We start from the raw sequence: 11,988 nt of genomic DNA on the forward strand, positions 1-11,988 counted from the left end.
CACATGACGCCATCTAGTGCCCACAGTGAGCAAGTGTCCTGCCACCCAGTCTAGAACGTCTGACCATTAGGTCAGCTGTAGGTGATTTTCCTCTACAGTCACAGGGAGGTCTGAAATGAGCTGGGATCCTGAGAGAATATTTTTAAAGGGGGTGATCTATGTAGATGCAGCAAGTTTACCCATAAACGTTAAACAGCTAAATAGCTGAGGGAGGGCAAGCCTGAGAGGGTCTCTCATAGAAGGGAGAGAACCTTCTCTCTGGAAAGCATGGATGTCAGGGTAGCCAGCTGCCCTTTTCTTCCTTTAACCGTAACTACAAGGGGGAGAATAAACTGAGATGCTTTACTAGGAACTCAGATGGGAAACTGAACGCTTTCTAGGAAATATGCCAAAGAAAGCTCCTTGGCTTGTTAGAGAGAGCAAAGGCAAAAATCCAAGAGACATACTCTTGTTTTTTACTGTGAGGCTGTTTTCTTTTAGGGACTGAGTATTAGCTTAAGAAATATTTGAGTATAGTCAAAGATCACTTTTAAAAAATCAATTAGAGGGCTTCCCTGGTGGCGCAGTGCTTGAGAGTCTGCCTGCCCATGCAGGGGACACAGGTTCGTGCCCCGTTCCGGGAGGATCCCACATGCTGCGGAGCGGCTGGGCCCGTGAGCCATGGCCGCTGAGCCTGCACGTCCGGAGCCTGTGCTCTGCAACGGGAGAGGCCACAACAGTGAGAGGCCCGCGTACCGCAAAAACAAAAAAGAAAGAAAGAAAAATCAATTAGAGCACAGGGAACTATATTCAATATTTTGTAATAACCTATTAGGGAAAAGAATCTGAAAAAGAATATATATATACATAAAACTGAATCACTTTGCTGTATACCTGAAACTAACAGAATACAGTAAATCAATTATACTTCAATAAAGAAATAAAATTTTACAAATGTTAATCTCATCCAGAAACACATTGTTACAGGCAGGCTCATCCAGAATAATATCTGACCAAATGTCTGGGTACATTGTGGTCCAGTTCAACTATACTTCAATTAAAAAATTTTTAGTTAAAAAAATCAATTAGATATTACCAGATGTTTATGTTTTTTAACCATTAGAGTATGTGTCCAGGGTCAGAGGTGACAGCCATGGGGTCTGGGCCCAGTGGCAGCAATGGGACCTTGCTGGGCTAGTTCAGGGGCTTGAACCTGGCCTCCCTTTCCCCCAGCTCTGGGTAAGCTCTGCAGCTGTAATGAGGCCACCCAGACACAGTCAGGTGCTGTCACAACAACAGAGAACCACCTCAGTTCCTCTTGTAAATAAAAGGGCTTCAGTCATTGGTGAGGTCAAGGGCCCAGCAACCTCCTGGGGCTTCTGAGCCACTTCCCATAATGATCCAATCAGAACCGGAGGGTGAGTTAATCCACCCAAGTGCAGAGTCCTGGGCCTCCTCAGGTATAAGCTGCTGGTTCCCACCAGCTCCTGAACTTTCACCCATTTCCAGATCAGTGCTCCCCTTCCCTCAAAGTCTCCCCGTTTGCCCCCTGAAACGTGTTTTACTGGAGAGAAATTTGCCCACATCCCTCACCCCTGCACAGACCCTCCCTTTGTTTTCTTGCCCTGACTGGAGCCGGCCCCGCCGTGAGGATGCCTCTTCCCGCATTCCTCGTATCTCGGGGCTGGGCGGGCATTGGGTACTGGCTGGCCCCACATGGCTTCAGCGATCTGGAAGCAAGCCCTCCCTCATGTGCCAGCTCTGCATCTCCAGGCCATTTCCCCTACCTGGAGTTCATAGCCGTTCCTCCTACCTGGGGTTCATGGAGGACGTTGGCTCTTCCTGTTTCCCCCTACCTCCCCCACCCCTGACTCCTGCTGTCACCCTGGGTAACCACTGTGTCTACCAGAAGGCCCACCTGAGCGCCAACATCTGCTCCATTCCTCAACTACAAGTCTTTACCTCCATCCTACCACCCACCCCTTCAGTCACATCTTACTTTGTCACCATGCAATACTGCTTTCCTCCATATTCTTCATCTCCAGAATCTTCTCTGACCACATCCTTGTCTTCCTCCATCAGTCTGGACCCCAAGGCCAACCACTCTTCCATCCACGCCCCCAGTGTCCCCTCTTTGCTCCTGCTGTGCCCATATGGTATCCCCCATCCCCAAACAGACAAGGTTTCCTCTGCAGGCTGCAGCTCTAGCCAAGGTTGCCTCCACCTACAGTTATGCATGAGTGAGATGTAGCTAAGGAGGGCAGATTTACCCAACAGAACCAGAGAGAGGCTTCAACTTGGAGACTCAGGGAAGGAGGGCGGAGGTTGGGAGTGACATGTGGGAACTGGATTTAACTGGAAGTTGGTTCACAGAACATTTGACCCTTCCTCCCTACCCCTGATGTAGAGGGGCAGACAGCAGTAGCCGATCCCGAGGCCAACGATCAGAAGATTCTTCTCCAAAGACACTTAAGAACCCCAGAGCAAAGACCTCTGCAAGCTGGCATTTAAGGGTTCCCATATGGTTACCTAAAAACAGAGCTCATCAGTTGACAAGGTCTACCCACCAACATGGGGCCTCAATCACCTTTTCATGGCCTCATTTTTAAGTGTGTGTAACCTATCAAGGATCACCAGACATTTAAGAAAATCTGCAACTTGGGAAAGATCAAGATAAACAAAAATGATCTCAAAGGATACAGAGATAATACAGGGAACTGAAAAACACTTAAAAAAAAAGTCTATTTGTTTTCCTCAAATACTAATTTCCCCGTAAGAAAGGGACAGGGATCAAGAACCCTTGGAGATTAAAAATGATTGCTGAGGGACTTCCCCGGTGACGCAGTGGTTAAGAATCCGCCTACCAATGCAGGGGACACGGGTTCGAGCCCTGGTCGGGGAAGATCCCACATGCCGCAGAGCACCTAAGCCCGCGTGCCACAACTACTGAGCCCGTTTGCCACAAGTACTGAGCCCGTGCTCTAGAGCCCACGAGCCACAACTACTGAGCCTGCGTGCCACAACTACTGAAGCCCGTGTGCCTAGATCCCGTGCTCTGTAACGAGAAGCCACCGCAATGAGAAGCCCTTGCACTGCAACAAAGAGTAGCCCCTGCTTGCCGCAACTAGAGAAAGCCCGCACGCAGCAACAAAGACCCAACGCAGCCAAAAATAAGTAAATAAATAAATAAATAAATAGATTAAAAATCTTATTTAAAAAAAAGATGGCTGAGGGATTTCCCTGGTAGTCCAGTGGTTAGGACTCGGTGCTGTCACTGCCGTGGCCCTGGGTTCAATCCCTGGTCGGGGAATGAAGATCCCGCAATCTGGGGGGTCGTTAAAAAAAAAAAAGGATTGTTGAAACTAACAAAAGTGTCACAGAAAACTTGGAAAATTTCCAAGAGGCACAAAAATCAACAAATGGAATATAAGAAATAAAAGATAAGTGACATGGAGGGTTAAACCCAGAGTCCCAACATTCTACTGTTAAAAGTTCCAGAAAATAGAAACAGAGAAAACGGAGGAGAGACGACTGTTTAAAAAATACAGAAGCACGTTTTTCTTAGGGGAAGCACACAAGCCTTTAGGTTAAAAGGGCTCCCACCGTGCCCCGCACCCAGACTTCAGTGCAATCAAGCATCAGGAGACCATCGCAAAGGTTTCCATGGATCACACTCTGCTGACACGGCAGGGGGCTGGGGGTGGGTCCTGGGGGGTCCCTGACTGAGGCCTCGGCCTCATTCTTTCAAACCAGATGAGCCGGCACTCCGCCCCTGCTGCAGTAAGACAACTCACCCCGCCGTGGAACTGGATGACCAGCTACCTCTCAGTCCCCTGCACTGGCTTGTGGAAACCAGGATTTTTTAAAAAAGTATATCCAATATCATTCAAATTGAAATTTTAAAACTGATATATATTCATTTTTAACAGGTGAAAGTCACACCACAGCATTAACGATGATCATCTTGTGAAACTTCTTTCTATAATAAGCATCACCGGGAGGTTATAGAATGCAGAGGCCCTGGCTTGTTGAAGCAGGATAGGGCCTGGGCATGTGTATGTTTACCAAGTTCCTCAGACCATGGCTCTGATACCGTCAAAGTTTGAAAGCCACCGGCTTAGCTAAAAACGTTTGAAAAATTGAAAAACGGCACTGGGCTTTGTCAAGATCTGGTTACAGCAAATCCAACATAAGAGGGCTTCCTTTTCAAACAACACTTTCTCCACTCTCTGCCTGCCCTCCCAGCCTGTGACAGCCACCAGCCACCTGGAGTGACACACCACGGCTCACAGGCCACAAGGGGAAGAGCAGCTTTGCTAAGCAACAGCTGTGGTTTTGTAGTGTTTTTCAGCATTGCGGTTTTATTGCGCTTTTCCTGTTTCTTCCTTCTGCAGCACGAGGGAAAGAAGGTGGGCTTCTGAGCCTCCCAGAATGGAGGTCAGACCTCAACTCCACGCTTCACGGGGCCGAAGGTTAAGTTACCCACCTTCTGACCCTTTGTCCCCCCTTCGCTCCCCCTAAAATTGTTCTGGGTGCTGAGGAGAAGGCATCTCCTCCCCATCTTCACCCTCCAGCCCCTCCCTTCCAACCTGGCCATCCCAGCCCCTGGGAAAAGACCACCACAAACCCCTCAGCCTTGTGCCAAGGAAGGGCGGTGGGGGGTGCGCTACTCCCTGCCCCGCCCACCTCCCCTAGTTGCGTTCAGCCTACATCGCATCAGGTGTTGCCCCAGCACGGTAACCATCCAGGTAAGCCAGTCCAGGTAACCATCAGGGCCAAACATATCATTTGTTGGTGGCGAAAGTCAGAGCAGCAGCTAGAGAACCCCTCTTCTCCGCGCCTGCGTCACCTGAGAGCACCAGCTTCCGATCCTGCTAAAGGCAGACAGTCCAGCATCGGCCTCACATTTCCTGGGCATATGTAGTGGCCTTTTCCCTGGACCTGTACCTACTGTCTGGGTCAGGAGGGCTCAGCTCAGCCGTGGTGATGAACCCAGACATTTCTGTGGCCGAGTGCAAGGGTTTCTTGTTTCTCTGACGAGAAGTCTGTTCTGAGTCAGGTGACTCTGATTCACGTGGCTTCCGTTTTGTGCCTCCACGATGGCCCATCACTGAGTCGAACGGAGAGCACTGGAGTGTCGTGCTGGCTCTTAAATGGACCAGTGGCCGGAATTAGTCACATGTCCTAACCTAACTTCAAGGGAGGCTGGGACTGCTGTCTTCCTGGGTATCCGGAAAGAGGAAAATAAGATCTGATGAAAATATAGCCTTATTTCTGCCACTCCAAATACCCCTCCTTCTTTTCTTTTTCTCTCTTTTTTTTTTTTAATTAAAGGCAAAAATTGGAGATAAGGGTATATTCCCTCTAGGAGAATATCCCATTAGCATGTTAAAGGCCTCTGAATGGTATTACAGTGAACAGGGAATCTATTTAATTCAGCATTTCCTGAACTTATTTGGTCATTGAGCCCTTTTTTTCTAAGTTTAATCTCCCTTGGAACTAGTATTCTAAGCTACAAACTTTGGGAAATTGTCCTCGATGCGTCAGCTGTGGCCCTTGGTTCTCTCACCTGGTACCAGCCACCTCTCAGTGCACCTCGTCTGGAGCAGGGGACGCCCCTGGAGAATCCTGGAGCATGGCTACCCCACCCCACCCCACTGTGAACAGTTCTTTCTGGGTGCCTCCCCTCCCCACTTCCTGTGATTCACATCCACTGTGCAGCCCTTTTCCAGGAACTCACAGGAGGGAGGGGTGGGCCTCAGGCACAGATGCTTACTTGGAAGGGACCCGAGTTCAACCTCTGACCCAAAGAAGAATTCCCCTCGTCAGTTCAGGGTGAGGCCCTTCCCCTCTATTGGATTCCTCCACTCGCTCACTTGCAATCCTCCTTTGGCCCTGCTGGGCGGCTCAAGCTGTTAGGCAGCCCTCTCTCCGGGAGCCGGGATCTGCTGTCGGGGACCCTGCTCCCCCTCTTCCAGCTTAGACTCCCTGGAGCAAGACAGCAAAGCCTGCTCATCATACGACAGACATCCGAGCGCCCACCAGCTGCCCCCACAGTCTCTCTCGGCCAAACTCCTGGGTCTTCAAATGTCTGTGACAGGGACTTCCCTGTCGGTCCAGAGGTTAAGACTTCGCCTTCCAATGCAGGGGGTGCGGGTTCGATTCCTGGTAGGGGAACTAAGATCCCACATGCCTCGGGGCCGAAAAACGAAAACATTAAAAAAAAAAAAAAAAAAAAAAAAAGAAGCAATAATCTTAACAAATTCAAAAAAGACTTGAAAAATGGTCCACATCAAAAAAAAAATCTTTAAAAAAAAAAAAAAAAAAAACAGAAGCAATACTCTTAACAAATTCAATAAAGACTTGAAAAATGGTCCACATCAAAAAAAAAATCTTTAAAAAAAAAAAAAAAATGTCTGCAACAGTTTCCAGGCCCCTCACGGCCTGCCCTCCACCTCCAGCCCCATCATCAATGGCCAGGTCTGATGCATTTCCCACCACCTTTCTTTGGGCTCAGCATTCCGGTTTCCCGATATCTTCTGGACTCCTAATTGGGTCATGTATCGTCTTGGTGATTAGTTACTCTTTCTAGCTTTGCGTTGCCTGCTAGCAAACTTGCTGAGCGTATTTCTGTGGCTTTATCCAAATCACTGAGGCAGGCTGGGCAGGGAAAGGTGGATTTGGAGAGGCTCAGGGAGGAGGGGGCAGGGAAGAGTACTTATTGGGCTCACCTGCCAGCCCTCTCAGAGGCCAAGTTTATTTACACAGTTGCTCTCTTGCCCGCCCTGCCCCTCCTCTTTCAGGAAACTTCCCCCGGGAACCCCTGCCGTCTTCCAACATGGTTTCCCAGGGGCTGCCATGGTCTCACCAGCCCTGCTCCTCTGCCCACAGTTCACTGGCCCAGACACGGCTCGTGACCTGATTTTTGGCCTTGGCAAAGGGTCTAGGCAGCCTCTCACCAAAGTGAAGGATGTTAAATGTCCTTTGTTCTGATGATATTAAGCCGCATGAGCCGTTTGTAAATTCCGGAGACTAATCCCTCGTCGGTCGCATCATTTGCAAATATTTTCTCCCAATCTGTGGGTTGTCTTTTCGTTTTGTTTATGGTTTCCTTTGCTGTGCAAAAGCTTTTCAGTTTCATTAGGTCCCACTTGTTTATTTTTGTTTTTATTTTCATTACTCTGGGAGATGGATTGAAAAAGATCTTGCTGTGATTTATGTCAGAGACTGTTCTGCCTATGTTTTCCTCTGTGAGTTTTACAGTATCTGGCCTTACATTTAGGCCTTCAATCCATTTTGAGCTTGTTTTCGTGTATGGTGTTAAAGAATGCTCTAATTTCATTTAAATGTTCTCGATCTTGGGGAAATACTGGTCTGCAGGGAGAATGGAATGAGGCCCACCAGCCACTGGGGCACAGACGCCCCAGCGCAGTGCCCAGCCCTGCGGGAAGGGCAAGCAGGCTGGGCTGTGACGTTGGCTGTTACGGTCTCGTGAAGCTACGGCATGGGTCTAGCACACACGAGAGAGATGGGACAAACATAGAAAGATAGTCAAATAGGTGCATTCACTGATGGAATACAGTTGGGTACATCTGCACATATATTTAATAACAAAAACACTCAGAAAAAAAGTCCTCTTCCCAGCCCTACCCTGACTCAGCGTGAAAGCGACACACCCTACCTCAGTGCCCTGAGACTGTGGCCCTGGCCTGACCACCTGCTGGCCTCCCTCCTGAGGGCCCGCACCTCTCCCTGTTCTCAGTGGCAGCTGAGGGTGCTACCAGCCAGTCCAGGACACGATCCCAGCCCTGGCTTAATAGCTCTGCAGGGAACCCAAGAGCTGTCTCTGCTGCCATCAAGCAACAGGAAGCAGCCAGCAGGTGCCAACAGGGTCTTGAAGCCCCGCGTGCTCCCTTGGATTTGGCTGCATCCAAGGACCAGTGCTTCGGACAGAGGGTGTGTCCATGGCTCTCAGATGCACTCCTGGTGCCCACTGGGTGGGGGTGGGGAATGGGGGGATGGGACGCTGGTTGGCAGACCAGAGGGAACCAGCCTCCACGCAGAGCCCCTGCTACGCTGTCCTGGGGCTGGTGGGCCCTCGGGGTCCTCCTGTGAGCAGCCCCTTCCTGGCGGTGCAAGAGAAAGCAGAGCCTCCTCTGATTTCACCAGAGCGGATGGGGTAAGAGAAGGTGAAAGCATGTTGCCAGGATCCTAAAATCCAACAGCCCGGCTGCTGAGCTCATTCCTTGGCGTCTGGGCAGATGTCTTATGTGCTTCTGACATGCACAGGTCGTGGCTTTCCTGTAGCTGTGTTGGCTGAGTTACCTCCCTGGTGTTTTTCCCCTTGCGGATTTCCTGGGCCTATAACCTATTTACACCTGCCCCAAACCCTGCCTCTTCAGGAGGCATGTCTGTCCCAACATGGCCACCTTCCTGGAATTCAGCCCAAATCAATACTTTGGGGGACTTCCTGCAGTGTTTCAAGGAAGCTTTGCCCACAGAAACTAAGGAGGACTCTCCAGCCCCCTGACCCTGCCATGAACACCAGCAAGTAAACAAACACACCTCTCCCGTCCATCCTCCCACCCGCTAAGCCCACTGTTCCGGCTCCACCAGCCGGACTCCTACCCAGGAAGACAGCCAAGAACGACCCCTGGTCTGAGAGTGGTGGTCAAGTCTCTAAGAAGATGGAGCTGGCTTCCAAATCTAAAACTACTTTTATTTGTGGTTGGTTCAACATAAGGTGCCATTATCAATCAGCAGAATTATAAAACTGTACACGAGGTACAAAAATAGGCTGTTTAACTTAGATACCCTCACATCATCAAGCTTTAAAAATACACATAAAAATTGTACAATCTGGCAGTTTATAAAATATAAAGCTAAAAAGAGGATTTTAGGTTCCACAGAGGATTGTATCACACAATTAACACAGACCCATCAAACAATTAACTGTCCACAGAGAAGACACAATGGCACAGAATTTAAAAAAAAAAAAAAATCACTTAAAAATTAACATTTTTACCCCAACCAAATTATTTATCCTTTAATGACAAAACTACTATAAGGCGTCCATCCTGTGGAAGGATACAGTATAACTTTTCCTTTTCCAGTTTAAAAATGGTCAGGGGTGTTGTCCAAAGCAAATCTGATGTGCTTTAAGCAAGTGCAATTGTCACTGGATACACTTCAGAGTAAAAATTAAATAAATATAAATAGGTTAAATAAATAGGTCATTGCAAAAAGAACACTACATAAGGTTTGCATCTGAGAATGCTGCAGAGTTGACCGGTAATGCTTTCTAGGTAGGCGGGGACTCCCCCGTCACAGCTTCTGGGACACTGAAAAGGAATACTGTACCCGCCAGACACTCAAGAGCACGGGGTGAGGTGGGTGGGGCGGGGACTTTGGCTGGAAGTGTTGGTTAAGGCTGCTCTAGGGGGGAGGCTCATCGCAGATGCTGTCTTTGTGGTTTTCCAATGAATACAGAGAGGATTTAAGTGCCGATAAAAAAATTAGAACCCGTCACTCGTGGAAATCACTGTTTCATAAAGAAAACCAAGTACAAGGAAGAGTAGACACTTTGGTTTAAAGGATAACGGGTCCAACAGTGGAAGGCGGAATTCTGGCTCATCTGTACAGGACACCTGGCAACTTGCTTCCAGGCAAGGCCAATGCGCCAGACCACAGTCAACTGAAACAGCTACTCCGGGATGGTGAAGGGTGGCCAAGGAAAAGAAACACAGAAATACAAGGACGAGGGATTTCAGAAGCTAAATGAGCAGAGAGAAAGCTAAAGAGAATTTAAGGAGGCTCCTTACAGGTGTGCTGTGCTCTGTCTTCCAGCACAGAAGGCTGTGAAAACGGAACCAGCCCACCTTCTTGGAGGACTTCAAGGCTGAGGATCCGATGGACAGAGATGCACAATGAGAACAGTCCCGGGAAATCCAAGCCTGGCCACAGTCTAACTTCAGAGAAGAAAGTGGCCAAGAAGACAAAGCCCTGCAACCCAAAGGCCCCCCACACCTTCGGGGTCAGATCAACCACCAGTTCATCTCTTTCACTGCGGTGATAAATGAATTGCGTTCACACAAAACCTCCCCCAAAGCATCAGGGCGAGCGCTCTGGCAAGGACCCTTCTTCTCAGGAAGCACTTTGCTGGACCCACTAACCTGTGGCTCTTCCACTGAAATACATGTAATGGGTCGGAATAACGTCTCCCTGGGAAGAGCCTATGATGACTCTTGCACAGAGTGAGGGGGAGATGGGAGGGGACCTTTGCATCTGGGATTTTATACGTCAGCCACCAGGTGGTTTAGTGACTTATCATGTAACACCAATGATTCCCAAGAGTGCAGACGCTCTGGTGCCCAGTGACAGGTGGAGCTCTCTAAAAATTGAAGTTAAAAGGACTCAATAAGCAACATGAGAATTCTGGCAGGTGTGCCAAAGACAGATTTGATACAAGGGTCAACACAAGATTTAAATAGATTATGGCGTCCTTGGGATCCCTAACAGATGCGAATAAATTCTGTCTTAAAGATGAAGATGGCGTACTTGTAAAAAGTCAAACAGCCTTCAAAGAATCGTACTAAAGGTCAAACAGCTCAGCAGTGACAGGACACGCGGCAGGCTGCAGAACCCTCTTTTTGAGAAAGAAAGACACCTTCCCGCTGCACCGAGCACAACAGGAAACCAGAATTCTAGAGACCAGGATGGGATAAACCAGATGGTGCCCACAAGAGACCTTTTCAAGTGGCCTGGAGGACTGACGGGTGACTGGGTTCCCAAAGGTGATGGACAGAAGGCAATCTGACCCCGGATCTGATGGGTGAAAACCCTAAACGCACGCCCTTCCCCACGCCCGCATCTTCTTTGCAGCACTGATATTTACTCACTGCCGTCTATCACTGGCTCGTACGAAAGCCAAGGTTTTGCCTATTTTGTTCACCTGTGTCCCTAGCATGCGATATCCTGCCCAGCTCATACAGTAAGTGCTCAAATAAAATACACTGAATAAATGAGTTTGAGAAAGGTGGGTGGTTAAAAACTAGTATTGCAAGCAGAAAAGGAATTTTAAGAAAAGCTGTCCTGGAGGCAAGCTGGGCCAAAACAGAGAGATGACATAAACCCCGGGCTGCTGAGAATGACCTGGCTACTCCCCAGACAGAACATTCAGCAGCGACCACGAGGCAAGGCAGCTGCCTCGCCAACACCGCCCCCCTCCACTGCCCCCAGCACGGGAAGCTGACGGTCCTTTAAATCACTCACGGCACCTTCTCCACTTCGTACTGTCTCACCGTCAGGCCCGGCGGCAAAGCAACCTGCAGAGCCGCCACAGAATCAGCGCGGGAGGGGGCTGGCTCCGGAGCATCAGAGCGGGGAGAAGAAAACCGTCCGGCTGTGTTCCTGCAAAACGGACAGCGTGGTACAAGACACCACGATGCTGACCAAGGATGCCGGGGTTCCCAGGTCTAAATGAGGTAACTGATGAGGTTTAAAGATGTAGGATATTAAAAGGAGAAAAGAAAGAAAAGTGACACTAGGCATTAGGAAAGGAAGGGAACTGAATTCTCTGAAGGCAGAATGAGTGCTTTTGATGAGTGGCCCTCATTCAAATCCACCACCAGAAAACGTCTTACAAGAAGAAGAAACAGCAATTTCTCTGTCAGTTAGTAAAACTAGACAGTAACATTCTTCCTCCTGAGAGGAGTCTCTGGGTTCACTAGGACCGAACTGCAACGATCCATTCCCCTGGCTGGAGAAAGTACATGCAAAACGCTTCCTTACGTGGTACCCTGACTGCATTTAACCTCTAAGGCTCTCGGTAGAGAAAAGACAGAGGAGTTTTTGACTAAAACTAAAGTTAAAAATTATATTAGTTTTAGGGGGGAAAAAAACCCATGGTGTTGACATAATTCAGAGAATATTACTTTCATACATGTATATAGTGTTGCTATAACGTTTTACTCTTCAGCATTAGAGAATGTTCAACATATGAACACTCTT

General features: G+C 48.7%; 1 non-coding gene across 1 annotated transcript; it reads left to right on the plus strand.

The window, feature by feature from the left end:
- Positions 1–3,216: 3,216 nt before the first annotated feature.
- Positions 3,217–3,289, plus strand: TRNAD-GUC (transfer RNA aspartic acid (anticodon GUC)). Its single transcript has one exon. It is a non-coding gene; the product is annotated as a tRNA-Asp (tRNA).
- The last annotated feature ends 8,699 nt before the right edge of the window (positions 3,290–11,988 follow it).

This window comes from Lipotes vexillifer, unplaced genomic scaffold (assembly GCF_000442215.2).
Source record: "Lipotes vexillifer unplaced genomic scaffold, Lipotes_vexillifer_v1.1 scaffold299, whole genome shotgun sequence".
Classification (NCBI taxonomy): domain Eukaryota; kingdom Metazoa; phylum Chordata; class Mammalia; order Artiodactyla; family Lipotidae; genus Lipotes; species Lipotes vexillifer.